This window comes from Moschus berezovskii, chromosome 8 (assembly GCF_049115385.1).
Source record: "Moschus berezovskii isolate FMDL1 chromosome 8, NW_MosBer_1.0, whole genome shotgun sequence".
Classification (NCBI taxonomy): Eukaryota; Metazoa; Chordata; class Mammalia; order Artiodactyla; family Moschidae; genus Moschus; species Moschus berezovskii.
The window spans coordinates 113,992,479-114,010,913 of NC_142467.1; positions in this window are offsets into that span (position 1 = coordinate 113,992,479).

Consider the following 18,435-nt stretch of genomic DNA (forward strand, 5'->3'; position numbering starts at 1 on the left):
CACCTTTGCTGTTGGAAGGGGAACGTGCGGGTTCCTCTCGAGCCCTTAAATGTGCACAGGGGCTCATCTCGAATTGAGTCCATAAAGTGTGTTCTCCTCTCCAAAGGGGATGGGTGTGTGAGGGAACTTTCTGAGTCGAATAAAGGGTGTCAAGTATCTTTTTGCCTTTCAAGAGGGAATGTGGTATTTCTCTTGAGATGCTGCATCGCAAAATTTCCTCATCTCGCATGGAGGGGATAATTTTGGGGTGTTTGTCGAGTTGCGGCGGTAAGCTGGGGGTGCTTCATGAGTTACAATGGGGACCTCAGGAACTCGCTGGGGTTCCTTCAGGGAAGTCAGGTCCCCTTTTTTGTTGGAAGGGGATCTTCCGGGTTTCTCTCGAGCCCTTAAATGTGCACAGGGGCTCTTCTCGAATTGAGTCCATAAAATGTGTTCTCCTCTAAAAGGCGACGGCTGTGTGAGGGACCTTTCTGAGTCGAATAAGGGATGTCAAGTACCTTTTTGCTTTTCAAGCGTGAATGTGTTATTTCTGTTGAGATGCTGCATCGCAAAATTTCCTCATTTCGCATTTAGGGGATAATTTTGGGGTTTTTCTCGAGTTGCGGCGGGCAGCTGGGGTAGCATCTCGAACTGCGAATGGGCCCTCAGGAACTCGCTGGGGTTGCTTCAGGGAGGTCAGGTCCCCTTTCGTGTTGGAAGGGGAACTTCCGGGTACCTCTCGAGCCCTTAAATGTGCACAGGGGCTCATCTCGAGTTGAGTCCATAAAGTATGTTCTCTCCAAAGTGGACGGTTCTGTGAGGGAACATTCTCAGTCGAATAAAGGCTGTCACGTACCTTTTTGCCTTTCAAGAGGGAATGTCGTATTTCTCTTGAGATGCTGCATCGCAAAATTTCCTCATCTCGCATTGAGGGGATAATTTTGGGGTGTTTCTCGAGTTGCGGCGGGAAGCAGGGGGTGCTTCTCGAGTTGCAACGGGGACCTCAGGAACTCGCTGGGGTTGCTTCAGGGAAGTCAGTTCCCCTTTGCTGTTGTAAGGGGAATTTCCGGGTTCCTCTCGAGCCCTTAAATGTGCACTGGGGCTCATCTCGAGTTGAGTCCATAAAGTGTGTTCTCTCCAAACGGGACATCTGTGTGGGGAACTTTCTGAGTCGAATAAAGGGTGTCACCTACCATTTAGCCTCTCAAGAGGGAATGTGGTATTTCTCCTGAGATGCTGCATCGCAAAATTTCCTCATCTCCCAAGGAGGGGATAATTTTGGGTTGTTTCTCGATGTGCGGCGAGATGCTGGGGGTGCTTGTCGAGTTGCGACGGGGATCTGAGGAACTCGCTGGGGTTGCTTCAGGGAAGGCAGGTCCCCTTTGCTGTTGGAAGGGGAACTTCCGGGTTCCTCTCCAGCCCTTAAATGTGCACAGGGCCTCATCTCGAATTTAGTCCATAAATTGTGTTCTCCTCTAAAAGAGGACGGCTGTGTGAGGGAACTTTCTGAGTCGAATAAAGGGTGTCAAGTAACTTTTTGCCTTTCAAGAGGGAATGTGGTATTTCTCTTGAGATGCTGCATTGCAAAATTTCCTCATCTCGCATTGAGGGAATAATTTTGTGGTGTTTCTCGAGTTGCGGCAGGAAGCTGGGGGTGCTTCTCGAGTTGCGACGGGGACCTCAGGAACTCGCTAGGGTTGCTTCAGGGAAATCAGGTCCCCTTTGGTTTTGGAAGGGGAACTTCCGGGTTCCTCTCGAGCCCTTAAATGTGCACAGGGCTCATCTCGAATTGAGTCCATAAAGTGTGTTCTCCTCTAAAAGGGGACGGCTGTGTGAGGGAACTCTCTGAGTGAATATAGGGTGTCAAGTACCTTTTTGCCTTTCAAGAGGGAATGTGGTATTTCTCTTGAGATGCTGCATAGCAAAATTTCCTCATCTCGCATGGAGGGGATATTTTAGGGGTGTTTCTAGAGTTGCGGTGGGAAGCTGGGGGTGCATCTCGAGTTGCGACAGGGAACTCAGGAACTCGCTGGGGTTGCTTCAGGGAATTCAGGTCCCATTTGGTGTTGGAAGGGGAACTTCCGTTTTCCTCTCTAGCCCTTCAATGTGCACAGGGGCTCTTCTCGAATTGAGTCCATAAAGTGTGTTCTCCTCTCCAAAAGGGACGGCTGTATGAGGGAAATTTCTGTGTCGAATAAAGGGTGTCAAGGACCTTTTTGCCTTTCAAAAGGGAATGTGGTTATTCCCTTGAGATGCTGCATCGCAAAATTTCCTCATCTCGTATTGAGTGGATAATTAAGGGGTGTTTCTCGAGTTGAGGCAGGAAGCTGGGGGTGCTTCTCGAGTTGCGACGGGGACCTCAGGAACTCGCGGGGGTTGCTTTAGGGAAGTCTGGTCACTTTTGCTGTTGGAAGGGGAACTTGCGGGTTCCTCTCGAGCCCTTAAATGTGCACAGGGGCTCATCTCGAATTGAGTCCATAAAGTGTGTTCTCCTCTCCAAAGGGGATGGGTGTGTGAGGGAACTTTCTGAGTCGAATAAAGGGTGTCAAGTATCTTTTTGCCTTTCAAGAGGGAATATGGTATTTCTCTTGAGATGCTGCATCGCAAAATTTCCTCATCTCGCATGGAGGGGATAATTTTGGGGTGTTTCTCGAGTTGCGGCGGGAAGCTGGGAGTGCTTCATGAGTTGCGATGGGGACCTCAGGAACTCGCTGGGTTTGCTTCAGGGAAGTCAGGTCCCCTTTTTTGTTGGAAGGGGATCTTCCGGGTTTCTCTCGAGCCCTTAAATGTGAACAGGGGCTCATCTCGAATTGAGTACATAAAGTGTGTTCTCTCCAAGGGGATCGCTCTGAGAGGGAACTTTCTGAGTCGAATAAAGGGTGTCAAGTATCTTTTTGCCTTTCAAGAGGGAATGTGGTATTTCTCTTGAGATGCTACATCGCAAAATTTCCTCATCTCGCATTGAGGGGATAATTTAGGGGTGTTTCTCAAGTTGCGGCGGGAAGCTGGGGGTGCTACTCGAGTTGCGACGGGGACCTCAGGAACTCGCTGGGGTTGCTTCAGGGAAGTCAGGTCCACTTTGGTGTTGGAAGGGGAACTTCCGGGTTCCTCTCGAGCCCTTAAATGTGCACAGGGGCTCATCTCGAGTTGAGTCCATAAAGTATGTTCTATCCAAAGTGGACGGTTCTGTGAGGGAACATTCTCAGTCGAATAAAGGCTGTCACGTACCTTTTTGCCTTTCAAGAGGGAATGTCGTATTTCTCTTGAGATGCTGCATCGCAAAATTTCCTCATCTCGCATTGAGGGGATAATTTTGGGGTGTTTCTCGAGTTGCGGCGGGAAGCAGGGGGTGCTTCTCGAGTTGCAATGGGGACCTCAGGAACTCACTGTGGTTGCTTCAGGGAAGTCAGTTCCTCTTTGTTGTTGTAAGGGGAATTTCCGGGTTCCTCTCGAGCCCTTAAATGTGCACTGGGGCTCATCTCGAGTTGAGTCCATAAAGTGTGTTCTCTCCAAACGGGACATCTGTGTGGGGAACTTTCTGAGTCGAATAAAGGGTGTCACCTACCATTTAGCCTCTCAAGAGGGAATGTGGTATTTCTCCTGAGATGCTGCATCGCAAAATTTCCTCATCTCCCAAGGAGGGGATAATTTTGGGTTGTTTCTCGATGTGCGGCGAGATGCTGGGGGTGCTTGTCGAGTTGCGACGGGGATCTGAGGAACTCGCTGGGGTTGCTTCAGGGAAGTCAGGTCGCCTTTGCTGTTGGAAGGGGAACTTCCGGGTTCCTCTCCAGCCCTTAAATGTGCACAGGGCCTCATCTCGAATTTAGTCCATAAACTGTTTTCTCCTCTAAAAGAGGACGGCTGTGTGAGGGAACTTTCTGAGTCAAATAAAGGGTGTCAAGTACCTTTTTGCCTTTCAAGAGGGAATGTGGTATTTCTCTTGAGATGCTGCATTGCAAAATTTCCTCATCTCGCATTGAGGGAATAATTTTGGGGTGTTTCTCGAGTTGCGGCAGGAAGCTGGGGGTGCTTCTCGAGTTGCGACGGGGACCGCAGGAACTCGCTAGGGTTGCTTCAGGGAAATCAGGTCCCCTTTGGTGTTGGAAGGGGAACTCCCGGGTTCCTCTCGAGCCCTTAAATGTGCACAGGGCTCATCTCGAATTGAGTCCATAAAGTGTGTTCTCCTCTAAAAGGGGACGGCTGTGTGAGGGAACTCTCTGAGTGAATATAGGGTGTCAAGTACCTTTTTGCCTTTTAAGAGGGAATGTGGTATTTCTCTTGAGATGCTGCATCGCAAAATTTCCTCATCTCGCATTGAGGGGATATTTTAGGGGTGTTTCTCGAGTTGCGGTGGGAAGCTGGGGGTGCATCTCGAGTTGCGACAGGGAACTCAGGAACTCGCTGGGGTTGCTTCAGGGAATTCAGGTCCCATTTGGTGTTGGAAGGGGAACTTCCGTTTTCCTCTCTAGCCCTTCAATGTGCACAGGGGCTCTTCTCGAATTGAGTCCATAAAGTGTGTTCTCCTCTCCAAAGGGGACGGCTGTATGAGGGGAATTTCTGTGTCGAATAAAGGGTGTCAAGGACCTTTTTGCCTTTCAAGAGGGAATGTGGTTTTTCCCTTGAGATGCTGCATCGCAAAATTTCCTCATCTCGCATTGAGTGGATAATTAAGGGGTGTTTCTCGAGTTGAGGCAGGAAGCTGGGGGTGCTTCTCGAGGTGCGACGGGGACCTCAGGAACTCGCGGGGGTTGCTTTAGGGAAGTCTGGTCACTTTTGCTGTTGGAAGGGGAACTTGCGGGTTCCTCTCGAGCCCTTAAATGTGCACAGGGGCTCATCTCGAATTGAGTCCATAAAGTGTGTTCTCCTCTCCAAAGGGGATGGGTCTGTGAGGGAACTTTCTGAGTCGAATAAAGGGTGTCAAGTATCTTTTTGCCTTTCAAGAGGGAATGTTGTATTTCTCCTGAGATGCTGCATCGCAAAATTTCCTCATCTCGCATGGAGGGGATAATTTTGGGGTGTTTCTCGAGTTGCGGCGGGAAGCTGGGAGTGCTTCATGAGTTGCGATGGGGACCTCAGGAACTCGCTGGGTTTTCTTCAGTGAAGTCAGGTCCCCTTTTTTGTTGGAAGGGGATCTTCCGGGTTTCTCTCGAGCCCTTAAATGTGAACAGGGGCTCATCTCGAATTGAGTCCATAAAGTGTGTTCTCCTCTAAAAGGCGACGGCTGTGTGAGGGACCTTTCTGAGTCGAATAACGGATGTCAAGTACGTTTTTGCCTTTCAAGCGTGAATGTGTTATTTCTGTTGAGATGCTGCATCGCAAAATTTCCTCATTTCGCATTGAGGCCATAATTTTGGGGTGTTTCTCGAGTTGCGGCGGGCAGCTGGGGTAGCATCTCGAACTGCGAATGGGACCTCAGGAACTCGCTGGGGTTGCTTCAGGGAAGTCAGGTCCCCTTTGGTGTTGGAAGGGGAACTTCCGGATTACTCTCGAGCCCTTAAATGTGCACAGGGGCTCATCTCGAGTTGAGTCCATAAAGTATGTTCTCTCCAAAGAGGACGGTTCTGTGAGGGAACATTCTCAGTCGAATAAAGGCTGTCACGTATCTTTTTGCCTTTCAAGAGGGAATGTCGTATTTCTCTTGAGATGCTGCATCGCAAAATTTCCTCATCTCGCATTGAGGGGATAATTTTGGGGTGTTTCTCGAGTTGCGGCCGGAAGATTGGGGTGCTTCTCGAGTTGCGACGGGGATCACAAGAACTCGCTGGGGTTGCTTCAGGGAAGTCAGTTCCCCTTTCCTGTTGAAAGGGGAATTTCCGGGTTCCTCTCGAGCCCTTAAATGTGCACTGGGGCTCATCTCGAGTTGAGTCCATAAAGTGTGTTCTCTCCAAACGGGACATCTGTGTGGGGAACTTTCTGAGTCGAATAAAGGGTGTCACGTACCTTTTAGCCTTTCAAGAGGGAATGTGGTATTTCTCCTGAGATGCTGCATCGCAAAATTTCCTCATCTCCCAAGGAGGGGATAATTTTGGGTTGTTTCTCGATGTGCGGCGGGAAGCTGGGGGTGCTTGTCGAGTTGCGACGGGGATCTCAGGAACTCGCTGGGGTTGCTTCAGGGAAGTCAGGTCCCCTTTGATGTTCGAAGGGGAACTTCCGGGTTCCTCTCGAGCCCTTAAATGTGCACAGGGGATTATCTCGAATTTTGTCCATAAATTATGTTCTCTCCTAAGGGGACGGCTTTGTGAGGGAACTTTCTGAGTCGAATAAAGGGTGTCAAGTACATTTTTGCCTTTCAAGAGGGAATGTGGTATTTCTCTTGAGATGCTGCATTGGGCAATTTCCTCATCTCGCTAAGGGGATAATTTTGGGTTGTTTCTCGTGTTGCGGCGGAAAGCTGGGGGTGCTTTAAGAGTTGCGACGGGGACCTGAGGAACTCGTTGGGGTTACTTCAGGGAATTCAGGTCCCCTTTACTGTTGGAAGGGGGACTTCCAGGTTCCTCTCGAGCCCTTAAATGTGCACAAGGTCTCATCTCAATTTGAGTCCATAAAGTGTGTTCTCCTCTAAAAAGGGTCGGCTGTGTGAGGGAACTTTCTGAGTCGTATAAAGGGTGTCAAGTAACTTTTTGCCTTTCAAGAGGGAATGTGGTATTTCTCTTGAGATGCTGCATCTCAAAATTTCCTCATCTCGCATGGAGGGTAAATTTTTGTGGTGTTTCTCAAGTTGTGGCAGGAAGCTGGTGGTGCTTCTCGAATAGCGACGGGGACCTCAGGAACTGGCTGGGGTTGCTTCAGGGAAGTCATGTCTTCTTTGATGTTGGAAGCGGGACTTCTGGGTTCCTCTCGAGCCCTTAAATGTGAACAGGGGCTCTCTCGAATTGAGTCCATAAAGTGTGTTCTCCTCTAAAAGGGGACGGCTGTGTGAGGGAAGTTTCTGAGTCGAAAAAAGGGTGTCAAGTACCTTTTTACCTTTCAAGAGGGAATGTGGTATTTCTCTTGAGATCCTGCATCGCAAAATTTCCTCATCTCGCATTGAGGGAATAATTTTGGGGTGTTTCTCGAGTTAAGGCGGGAAGCTGGGGGTGCTTCACGAGTTGCGACGGGGACCTGAGGAACTCGCTGGGGTTGCTTAAGGGAAGACAGGTCCCCTTCGCTTTTGGAAGGGGAACTCCGGGGTTCCTTGAACCCTTAAATATGCACAGGGGATCATCTCATATTGAGTCCATAAAGTGTGTTTGTTCCAAAGGGGACTGCTGTGTGAGGAAATTTTCTGTGTCGAATAAAGGGTGTCAAGTACCTTTTTGCCTTTCAAGAGGAAACTGGTATTTCTCTTGAGATGCTGCATCGCAAAATTTCCTCATCTCGTTTTGAGGGGATAATTTTGGGGTGTTTCTCGAGTTGCGGCGGGAAGCTGGGGGTGCTTCTCGAGTTGCGACTTGTACCTCAGGAACTCGCTGGGGTTGCTTCAGGGAAGTCAGGTCCCCTTTGGTGTTGGAAGGGAAACCTCCGTGTTCCTATCAAGCCCTTAAATGTGCAAAAGGGCTCTCTTGAATTGAGTCCATAAAGTGTGTTCTCCTCTAAAAGGGGACGGCTGTATGAGGGAATATTCTGAGTCGAATAAATGGTGTCAAGTACCCTTTTGCCTTTCAAGGGGGAATGTGGGATTTCTCTTGAGATGCTGCATCGTAAAATTTCCTCATCTCGCATGGAGGGGATAATTTTGGGTTGTTTCTCGATGTGCGGCGGGAAGCTGGGGGTGCTTGTCGAGTTGCGACGGGAATCTCAGGAACTCTCTGGGGTTGCTTCAGGGAAGTCAGGTCCCCTTTGCTGTTGGAAGGGGAACTTCTGGGTTCCTCTCGAGCCCTTAAATGTGCACAGGTCCTCATCTCGAATTCAGTCCATAATGTGTGTTCTCCTCTAAAAGGGGACGGCTGTGTGAGGGAACTTTCTGAGTTTAATAAAGGGTGTCAAGTACCTTTTTGCCTTTCAAGAGGGAATGTGGTATTTCTCTTGAGATGCTGCATTGCAAAATTTCCTGAACTCGCATTGAGGGAATAATTTTGGGGTGTTTCTCGAGTTGCGGCGGGAAGCTGGGGGTGCTTCTCTAGTTTCGACGGGGACCTCAGGAACTCGCTGGGGTTGCTTCAGGGAAGTCAGGTCCCCTTTGCTTTGGAAGGGGAACTTCCGGGTTCCTTGGAACACTTAAATGTGCACAGGAGCTCCTCTCACATTGCGTCCATAAAGTGTGTTCTCTCCAAAGGGGACGGCTGTGTGAGGAAACTTTCTGTGTCGAATAAAGGATGTCAAGTACCTTTTTGCCTTTCAAGAGGGAATGTGGTATTTCTCTTGAGATGCTGCATCGCAAAATTTCCTCATCTCGCATTGAGGGAATAATTTTGTGGTGTTTCTCGAGTTGCGGCGGGAAACTGGGGGTGCTTCTCGAGTTGCGACCGGCACCTCAGGAACTCGCTGGCATTGCTTCAGGGAAGTCAGGTCCCCTTTGGTGTTGGAACCGGAACTTCCGGGTTCCTCTCGAGGCTTTAACTGTGCACAGGGCCTCATCTCAAATTGAGTCCATAAAGTGTGTTCTCTCCAAAGGGGACGTCTGTGTGAGGGAACTTTCTGATTCGAATAAAGGGTGTCAAGTGTCTTTTTTCCTTTCAAGAGGGAATGTGGTATTTCTCTTGAGATGCTGCATCTCAAAATTTCCTCATCTCGCTTTGAGGGGATAATTTTGGGGTGTTTCTCGAGTTGCGGCGGGAAGCAATGGGTGCTTCTCGAGTTGCAACGCTTACCTCAGGAACTCGCTGGGGTTGCTACAGGGAAGTCAGGTCCCTTTTGCTCTTGGAAGGGGAACTTCAGGGTTCCTCTCGAACCTTAAATGTGCACAGAGGCTCATCTCGAATTGAGTCCATAAAGTGTGTTCTGTCAAAGGGGACGGCTGTGTGAGAAAACTTTCTGAGTTGAATAAAGGGTGTCAAGTATCTTTTTGCCTTTCAAGAGGGAATGTGGTATTTCTCTTGAGATGCTGCATCTCAAAATTTCCTCATCTCACATTGAGAGTATATTTTTGTGGTGTTTCTCGTGTTGCGGCGGGAAGCTGGTGGTGCTTCTCGAGTTGCGACGGGGACCTCAGGAACTCGCTGGGGTTGCTTCAGGGAAGTCAGGTCTTCTTTGGTGTTGGAAGGGGAACTTCCGGGTTCCTTGGAACCCTTAAATGTCACAGGGGCTTATCTCAAATTGAGTCCATAAAGTGTGTTCTCTCCAAAGGTGTCGGCTCTGTGAGGAAATTTTATGTGTCGAATAAAGGTTGTCAAGTACCTTTTTGCTTTTCAAGAGGGAATGTTGTATTTCTCTTGAGAGGCTGTATCGCAAAATTTCCTCATTTCGCATTGATCTGATAATTTTGGGGTGTTTCTCGATTTGCGGTGGGAAGCTGGGGTTGCTTCTCGAGTTGTGACGGGGACCTCAGGAACTCGCTGGGGTTGCTTCAGGGAAGTCAGGGCCCCTTTGGTGTTGGAAGGGGAACTTCCGGGTTCCTCTTGAGCCCTTAAATGTGCACAGGGGCTCAAATCAAATTGAGTCCATAATGTGTGTTCTCCTCTAAAACTAGACGGCTGTGTGAGGAAACTTTCTGAGTCGAATAAAGGGTGTCAAGTACCTTTTTGCCTTTTAAGAGTTAATGTGGTATTTCTCTTGAGACGCTGCATCGCAAAATTTCCTCATCTCGCATTGAGGGGATAATTTTGGGGTGTTTCTCGAGTTGCGGCGGGAAGCTGGGGGTGCTTCTCGAGTTGCAACGGGGACGTCAGGAACTCACTGGGGTTTCTTCATGGAAGTCAGGCCCCTTTGCTGTTGGAAGGAAAACGTCCGGGTTCATCTCCAGCCCTGAAATGTGCACAGGGGCTCATCTCGAATTGAGTCCATAAAGTGTGTTCTCTCCAAAGGGGACGGCTGTGAGAGGGAACCTTCTGAGTCGAATAAAGGGTGTCAAGTAACTTTTTTCCTTTCAAGACGGAATGTGTTATTTCTCTTGAGATGCTGCATCGCAAAATTTCCTCATCTCGCATTGAGGGGATAATTTTGGGTGTTTCTCGAGATTCGGCGGGAGCAGGAGGTGCTTCTCGAGTTGCGACGGGGATCTCAGGAACTCGCTGGGGTTGCTTCAGGGATGTCAGGTTCCCTTTGCTGTTGGAAGGGGAACTTCCGGGTTCCTCTCGAGCCCTAAAATGTGCACAGGGGCTCATCTCGAATTGAGTCCATAAAGTGTTTTCTCTCCAAAGGGGACTTCTGTGTGAGGGAACTTTCTGAATCGAATAAAGGGTGTCAAGTACATTTTTGCCTTTAAGAGGGAATGTGGTATTTCTCTTGAGATGATGCATCGCAAAATTTTCTCATCTCGCATTGGAGTATAATTTTGGGGTGTTTCTCGATTTGCGGCGGGAAGCTGTGGGTGCTTCTCGAGTTGCGACGGGGACCTCAGCAAATTGCTGGGCTTGCTTCAGGGAAGTCAGGTCCCCTTTGGTGTTGGAAGGGGTACTTCCCAGTTCCTCTCAAGCCCTTAAATGTGCACAGGGGCTCATCTCGAATTGAGTCCATAAAGTGTGTTCTCCTCTAAAAGAGGACTGATGTGTGAGGGAAATTTCTGAGTTGAATAAAGGGTGTAAAGTACCTTTTTGCCTTTCCAGAGGGAATGTGGTATTTCTCTTGAGAAGCTGCATCGCAAAATTTCATCAAATCTCATTGAGAGTATAATTTTGGGGTGTTTCTCGAATTGCGGCGGTAAGCTGAGGGTGCTTCTCGAGTTGCGACGGGGACCTCAGGAACTCGCTGGGGTTGCTTCAGGGAAGTCAGGTCCCCTTTGGTGTTGGAAGGGGAACTTCCGGTTTCCTCTCGAGCCCTTTAATGTGCACAGGGGCTCATCTCCAATTGAGTCCATAAAGTGTGTTCTCCTCTCCAAATGGGACGGATGTGTGAGGGAACATTCTGAGTCGAATAAAGGGTGTCTAGTACCTTTTTGCCTTTCAAGAGAGAATGTGGTTTTTCTCTTGAGATGCTGCTTCGCAAAATTTCCTCATCTCGCATTGAGGGGATAATTTTGGGGTGTTTCTCGAGTTGCGGAGGGAAGCTGGGGGTGCTTCTCGAGTTGCAACGGGAACCTCAGGAACTCGCTGGGTTACTTCAGAGAAGTCAGGTCCCCTTTGCTGTTGGAAGGGGAACTTCCTGGTTCCTCTCGAGCCCTTAAATGTGCCCAGGGACTCATCTCGAATTGAGTCCATAAAGTGTGTTCTCCTCTAAAAGGGGACGGCTGTTTTAGGGAACTTTCTGAGTGGAATAAAGAGTGTCAAGTACATTTTTGCCTTTCGAGAAGGAATGTGGTATTTCTCTTGAGATGCTGCATCGCAAGATTTCCTCAAATCTCATGGAGAGGATAATTTTGGGGTGTTTCTCGAACTGCGGCGGTAAGCTGGGGGTGCTTCTCGAGTTGCGACGGGGACCTCAGGAACTCGCTGGGGTTGCTTCAGGGAAGTCAGGGCCCCTTTGGTGTTGGAAGGGGAACTTCCGGGTTCCTCTCGAGCCCTTTAATGTGCACAGGGGCTCATCTCGAATTGAGTCCATAAAGTGTGTTCTCCTCTAAAAGAGGACTGATGTGTGAGGGAACATTCTGAGACGAATAAAGGGTGTCTACTACCTTTTTGCCTTTCAAGAGAGAATGTGGTTTTTCTCTTGAGATGCTGCTTCGCAAAATATCCTCATCTCGCATTGAGGGGATAATTTTGGCGTGTTTCTCGAGTTGCGGAGGGAAGCTGGGGGTGCTTCTCGAGTTGCAACGGGAACCTCAGGAACTCGCTGGGTTACTTCAGAGAAGTCAGGTAACCTTTCGTGTTGGAAGGGGAACTTCCGGTTTCCTCTCAAGCCCTTCAATGTGCACACGGGCTCATCTCGAATTGAGTCCATAAAGTGTGTTCTCCTCTAAAAGGGACGGCTGTTTTAGGGAACTTTCTGAGTGGAATAAAGAGTGTCAAGTACATTTTTGCCTTTCAAGAAGGTATGTGGTATTTCTCTTGAGATGCTGCATCGCAAAATTTACTCATCTCGCATTGAGGGGATAAATTTGTGGTGTTACTCGAGTTGCGGTGGGAAGCTGTGTGTTCTTCTCGAGTTGCGACGGTGACCTCAGGAACTTGCTGGGGTTGCTTCAGGAAAGTCAGGTCCAGTTTGGGGTTGGAATGGGAACTTCCGGTTTCCTCTCGAGCCCTTCAAAGTGCACAGGGGCTCAACTCGAATTGAGTCGAAAAAGTGTGTCCTCCTCTCCCAAGGGGACGGCTGTGTGAGGGAACTTTCTGAGTGGAATAAAGGGTGTCAAGTACCTTTTTACCTTTCAAGAGGGAATGTGGTATTTCTCTTAAGATGCTGCATCGCAAAATTTCCTCATTTCGCATTGAGGGGATAATTTTGGGGTGTTTCTCGAGTTGCGGAGGGAAGCTGGGGGTGCTCCTCGACTTGCGACGGGGACCTCAGGAACTCGCTGGGGTTGCTTCAGGGAAGTCAGGTCCCCTTTGTTCTTGGAAGGGGATCATCCGGTTTCCTCTCGAGCCCTTCAGTGTGCACAGGGGCTGATCGTGAATTGAGTCGTAAAGTGTGTTCTCCTCTCCAAAGGGGACGGCTGTATGAGGGAACTTTCTGAGTCAAATAAAGGGTGTCAAGTACCCCTTTGCCTTTCCAGAGGGAATGTGGTATTTTTCTTGAGATGGTGCATCGCAAAATTTCCTCATCTCGCATTGAGGGGATAATTTTGGGGTGTTTCTCGAGTTGCGGCGGCAAGATGGGGTGCTTCTCGAGTTGTGAAGGGGACCTCAGGAACTACCTGGTGTTGCTTGAGGAAAGTCAGTTCCCCTTTGTTGTTGGAAGAGGAACTTCCGGTTTCCTCTCGAGCTTCAATGTGCACAGGGGCTCATTTCGAATTGAGTCCATAAAGTGTGTTCTCCTCTCCCAAGGGGACAGCTGTGTGAGAGAACTTTCTGAGTCGAATAAACGGTGTCAAGTAGCTTTGTGCCTTTCAAGAGGGAATGTGGTATTTCTCTTAAGATGCTGCATCGCAAAATTTCGTCATCTCGCATTGAGGGTATAATTTTGGGGTGTTTTTCGAGTTGCAGCTGGAAGCTGCGGGTGCTTCTCGAGTTGCGACGGGAACCTCAGGAACTCGCTGGGCTTGCTTCAGGGAAGTCAGGTCCCCTTTGGTGTTGGAAGGGGAACTTCCGGTTTCCTCTCAAGCCCTTCAATGTGCACACGGGTTCATCTCGAATTGAGTCCATAAAGTATGTTCCCCTCTCCAAAGGTGACGGCTGAGTGAGGGAACTTTCTGAGTCGAATAAAGGGTGTCAAGTACCTTTTTGCCTTTCAAGCGGGAATGTGATATTTCTCTTGAGATGCTGCATCGCATAATTGCCTCATCTCGCATTAAGGGGATAATTTTGGGGGTGATCCTCGAGTTGCGGCGGGAAGCTGGGGGTGCTTCCCGAGTTGCGACGGGGACCTCAGGAACTCGCTGTGGTTGCTTAAGGGAAGTCAGGTCCCCTTTGATGTTGGAATGGGAACTTCCTGTTTCCTCTCGAGCCCTTCAATGTGCACAGGGGCTCATCTCGAATTGAGACCATAAAGTGTGTTCTCCTCTCCAAAAAGACCGCTGTGTGAGGGAATTTTCTGAATCGAATAAAGGGTGTCAAGTACCCTTTGACTTTCCAGAGGGAATGTGGTATATCTCTTGAGATGCTGAATTGCAAAATTTCCTCATCTCGAAATGAGGGGATAATTTTGGGGTGTTTCTCGAGTTTGGCGGGAAGCTGGGTGCTTCTCGTTTGCGACGGGGAACTCAGGAACTCGCTGGGGTTGCTTAAGGGAAGTCAGGTCCCCTTTGATGTTGGAATGGGAACTTCCTGTTTCCTCTCGAGCCCTTCAATGTGCACAGGGGCTCATCTCGAATTGAGACCATAAAGTGTGTTCTCCTCTCCAAAAAGACCGCTGTGTGAGGGAATTTTCTGAATCGAATAAAGGGTGTCAAGTACCCTTTGACTTTCCAGAGGGAATGTGGTATATCTCTTGAGATGCTGAATTGCAAAATTTCCTCATCTCGAAATGAGGGGATAATTTTGGGGTGTTTCTCGAGTTTGGCGGGAAGCTGGGTGCTTCTCGTTTGCGACGGGGACCTCAGGAACTCGCTGGGGTTGCTTCAGGGAAGTCAGGTCCGCTTTGGTGTTGGAAGGGGAACTTCCGGTTTCCTCTCGAGCCCTTCAATGTGCACAGGGGCTCATCTCGAATTGATTTGTAAAATGTGTTCTCCTCTCCAAAGGGGACGGCTGTGTGAGGGAACTTTCTGAGTCGAATAAAGGGTGTCAAGTACCCTTTTGCCTTTCAAGAGGGAATGCGGTATTTCTCTTGAGATGCTGCATCGCAAAATTTCCTCATCTCGCATGGATGGGATAATTTTCGGGTGTTTCTCGAGTTGCGGCGGGAAACTGGGGTTGCTTCCCGAGTTACGACGGGAAACTCAGGAACTCGCTGGGTTGCTTCAGGAAAGTCAGGTCCCCTTTCCTGTTGGAAGGGGAACATCCGGGTTCCTCTAGAGCCCTTAATTCTGCACAGGGACTCATCTCGAATTGAGTCCATAAAGTGTGTTCTCCTCTAAAAGTGGACGGTTGTGTGAGGGAACTTTCTGAGTCGAATAAAGGGTGTCAAGTACCTTTTTGCCTTTAAGAGGGAATGTAGTATTTGTCTTGAGATGCTGCATCGCCAAATTTCCTAATCTCGCATTTAGGGGATAATTTTGGGGTGTTTCTCGAGGTGTGGCGGGAAGCTGGGGGTGCTTCTCGAGTTGCGACGGGGACCTCAGGAACTCGCTGGGGTTGTTTCAGGGAATTAAGTTATCCTTTGGTGTTGGAATGGGAACTTCCGGTTTCCTCTCGAGCCCTTCAATGTGCATAGGGGCTTATCTTGAATTGAGTCCATAAAATGTGTTCTCGTCTCCAAAGGGGACGGCTGTGAGCGAAATTTCTGAGTCGAATAAAGGGTGTCAAGTACCTTTTTGCCTTTCAAGAGGGAATGTGGTATTTCTCTTGAGATGTTGCATCGCAAAATTTCCTCATCTCGCATTGAGGGGATAATTTTGGTGTGTTTCTCCAGTTGCGGCGGGAAGCTGGGCGTGCTCCTCGAGATTCGACAGGGACCTCAGGAACTCGCTGGGGTTGCTTCTGGGAAGTCACTTCCACTTTCGTGTTGTAAGGGGAACTTCCGGTTTCCTCTCGAGCCCTTCAATGTGCACAGGGGCAAATCTCGAATTGAGTCCATAAAGTGTGTTCTCCCCTCCCAAGGGGATGGCTGTGTGAGGGAACTTTCTGAGTCGAATAAAAGATTTCAAGTACCTTTCTGCCTTTCCGGAGGGAATGTGGTATTTCCCTTGAGATGCTGCATCGCAAAATTTCCTCATCTCGCATGGAGGGGATAATTTTGGGGTGTTTCTCGAGTTGCGGCGGGAAGCTGGGGGTGCTTCTCGAGTTGTGACGGGCACCTCAGGAACTCGCTGAGGTAACTTCAGGGAAGTCAATTCCCCTTTGCTGTTGGAAGGGGAACTTCCGGGTTCCTCTCTAGCCCTTAAAAGTGCACAGGGGCTCATCTCAAATTGAGTCCATAAAGTGTGTTCTCTCCTAAGGGGACGGCTGTGTGAGGGAACTTTCTGAGACGAATAAAAGGTGTCAAGTAACTTTTTGCCTTTCAAGAGGGAATGTGGTATTTCTGTTGAGATGCTGCATCGCAAAATTTCCTCATATCGCATTGAGGGGATAATTTTGGGGTGTTTCTCGAGTTGCGGCGGGAAACTGGGGGTGCTTCTCGAGTTGCGACGGGGACCTCAGGAACTCGCTGGCATTGCTTCAGGGAAGTCAGGTCCCCTTTGGTGTTGGAACCGGAACTTCTGGGTTCCTCTCGAAGCTTTAACTGTGCACAGGGCCTCATCTCAAATTGAGTCCATAAAGTGTGTTCTCTCCAAAGGGGACGGCTGTGTGAGGGAACTTTCTGATTCGAATAAAGGGTGTCAAGTACCTTTTTTCCTTTCAAGAGGGAATGTGGTATTTCTCTTGAGATGCTGCATCTCAAAATTTCCTCATCTCGCTTTGAGGCGATAATTTTGGGGCGTTTCTCGAGTTGCGGCGGGAAGCAGGGGGTGCTTCTCAAGTTGCAACGGGGACCTCAGGAACTCGCTGGGGTTGCTACAGGGAAGTCAGGTCCCCTTTGCTCTTGGAAGGGGAACTTCCGGGTTCCTCTCGAGCCCTTAAATGTGCACAGAGGCTCATCTCGAATTGAGTCCATAAAGTGTGTTCTGTTAAAGCGGACGGCTGTGGGAAGAAACTTTCTGAGTTGAATAAAGGGTGTCAAGTATCTTTTTGCCTTTCAAGAGGGAATGTGGTATTTCTCTTGAGATACTGCATCTCAAAATTTCCTCATCTCGCATTGAGGGTATATTTTTGTGGTGTTTCTCGTGTTGTGGCGGGAAGCTGGTGGTGCTTCTCGAGTTGCGACGGGGAATTCAGGAACTCGCTGGGGTTGCTTCAGGGAAGTCAGGTCTTCTTTGGTGTTGGAAGGGGAACTTCCGGGTTCCTTGGAACCCTTAAATGTCACAGGGGCTCATCTCAAATTGAGTCCATAAAGTGTGTTCTCTCCAAAGGGGACGGCTATGTGAGGAAACTTTCTGTGTCGAATAAAGGATGTCAAGTACCTTTTTGCTTTTCAAGAGGGAATGTGGTATTTCTCTTGAGATGCTGTATCGCAAAATTTCCTCATTTCTCATTGATCTGATAATTTTGGGGTGTTTCTCGATTTGCGGCGGGAAGCTGGGGTTGCTTCTCGAGTTGTGACGGGGACCTCAGGAACTCGCTGGGGTTTATTCAGGGAAGTCAGGGCCCCTTTGTTGTTGGAAGGGGAACTTCCGGGTTCCTCTTGAGCCCTTAAATGTGCACAGGGGCTCAAATCAAATTGAATCCATAAAGTGTGTTCTCCTCTAAAACTAGACGGCTGTGTGAGGGAACTTTCTGAGTCGAATAAAGGGTGTCAAGTACCTTTTTGCCTTTCAAGAGTGAATGTGGTATTTCTCTTGAGATGCTGCATCGCAAAATTTCCTCATCTCGCATTGAGGGGATAATTTTGGGGTGTTTCTCGAGTTGCGGCGGGAAGCTGGGGGTGCTTCTCGAGTTGCGACGGGGACCTCAGGAACTCACTGGGGTTTCTTCATGGAAGTCAGGCCCCTTTGCTGTTGGAAGGAAAACGTCCGGGTTCCACTCCAGCCCTGAAATGTGCACAGGGGCTCATCTCGAATTGAGTCCATAAAGTGTGTTCTCTCCAAAGGGGACGGCTGTGAGAGGGAACCTTCTGAGTCGAATAAAGGGTGTCAAGTAACTTTTTTCCTTTCAAGACGGAATGTGTTATTTCTCTTGAGATGCTGCATCGCAAAATTTCCTCATCTCGCATTGAGGGGATAATTTTGGGTGTTTCTCGAGATTCGGCGCGAAGCAGGAGGTGTTTCTCGAGTTGCGACGGGGATCTCAGGAACTCGCTGGGTTGCTTCAGGGATGTCAGGTTCCCTTTGCTGTTGGAAGGGGAACTTCCGGGTTCCTCTCTAGCCCTGAAATGTGCACAGGGGCTCATCTCGAATTGAGTCCATAAAGTGTTTTCTCTCCAAAGGGGACTTCTGTGTGAGGGAACTTTCTGAATCGAATAAAGGGTGTCAAGTACCTTTTTGCCTTTAAGAGGGAATGTGGTATTTCTCTTGAGATGATGCATCGTAAAATTTTCTCATCTCGCATTGGAGTATAATTTTGGGGTGTTTCTCGAGTTGCGGCGGGAAGCTGTGGGTGCTTCTCGAGTTGCGACGGGGACCTCAGCAAATTGCTGGGCTTGCTTCAGGGAAGTCAGGTCCCCTTTGGTGTTGGAAGGGGTACTTCCCAGTTCCTCTCAAGCCCTTAAATGTGCACAGGGGCTCATCTCGAATTGAGTCCATAAAGTGTGTTCTCCTCTAAAAGAGGACTGATGTGTGAGGGAAATTTCTGAGTTGAATAAAGGGTGTAAAGTACCTTTTTGCCTTTCCAGAGGGAATGTGGTATTTCTCTTGAGATGCTCCATCGCAAAATTTCCTCATCTCGCATGGAGGGGATAATTTTGGGGTGTTTCTCGAGTTGCGGCGGTAAGCTGGGGGTGCTTCTCGAGTTGCGACGGGCACCTCAGGAACTCGCTGGGGTTGCTTCAGGGAAGTCAGGTCCCCTTTGGTGTTGGAAGGGGAACTTCCGGGTTCCTCTCGAGCCCTTTAATGTGCACAGGGGCTCATCTCGAATTGAGTCCATAAAGTGTGTTCTCCTCTCCAAATGGGACGGATGTGTGAGGGAACATTCTGAGTCGAATAAAGGGTGTCTAGTACCT